Source organism: Chrysochloris asiatica, unplaced genomic scaffold, assembly GCF_000296735.1.
Source record: "Chrysochloris asiatica unplaced genomic scaffold, ChrAsi1.0 scaffold00239, whole genome shotgun sequence".
Lineage (NCBI taxonomy): Eukaryota > Metazoa > Chordata > Mammalia > Afrosoricida > Chrysochloridae > Chrysochloris > Chrysochloris asiatica.
The window spans coordinates 1,087,427-1,088,594 of NW_006408757.1; positions in this window are offsets into that span (position 1 = coordinate 1,087,427).

Consider the following 1,168-nt stretch of genomic DNA (forward strand, 5'->3'; position numbering starts at 1 on the left):
TTCACCAGAAGAGTAAAAATGGAACCCACCGAATGAGAAAAAATATTTTGCCATGACACATCAGACAAGGGACTCATTTCTAAAATATACAGGAAACTACAACACCTCTACAAGAAAAAGACAAATAACCCAATTAAAAAGTGGGCACAGGACATGAACAGACACTTCACTAAGGAAGACATCTGGGCAGCCAATAAACATATGAAGAAATTTTCAAGATCACTAGCCATTAGAGAGATGCAAATCAAAACAACAATGAGATATTATCTAACATCAACAATAACAGCAAAGATAAAAAATGTAGAGGACAATAAATACTGGTGGGGATGTGGAGAGACTGGGACACTCCTGCATTGCTGGTGGGACTGCAAAATGATTCAACCTCTCTGGAAAGCAATATGGTGTTTCCTTAGAAGGCTGAAAATTATCCAGCAATTCCTCTATTTGGTATTTACCCACAAGAAAAATGAGCCACAGCATGAGAAGATATATGCACACCAATGTTCATAGCAGCACTATTTACAATAGCAAAAAGATGGAGACAACCAAAGTGCCCATCAACTGAAGAATGCATAAACAAACTGTGGTAGATACACACAATGGAATATTTTGATACCTTGAAGAATAACAAGGAAGTGGCAAGCCACCGCATAACATGGATGAACCTTGAGGACATTATGTTGAGTGAAATTAATCAGTCACAAAAAGAGAAATACTGCATAGGACCACTACTGTAAAAGACTAAGAAAAAGAACCCATACTAGGGGTAGGGGGAATTCTTTGTTGATTGCCGGGATGTTGGGGGTGGGTGACAGGAGGGAGGGGAAGGTAGAGCTCAGGGCAGGGATTAGACACAGGATAGTTTGGGTGCTTGGGAGGGGGCAATATACAAGAAGGCAGAGGGGAATGGACGAACAAAGCAGAGGTGAGAACAATTAGGCAGGTTTGAATGGGCTAAGTGGGACAGAGGAAAATAAAGATGTATGCACAACTTTGGAAAAACAGGGCTCTGGGATACAGAGATTGAGACATGGTTGGAATGGGGAAGGGGAAGAATTATATTAAGATGCTTGGCTGTCTTTTGAATCTTGGTCTTCCTTGCATTATAACATAAAATAGATACTGGAGGGGGAGAGATAGGAATAGCCAGAAACATCACCATAGAAAG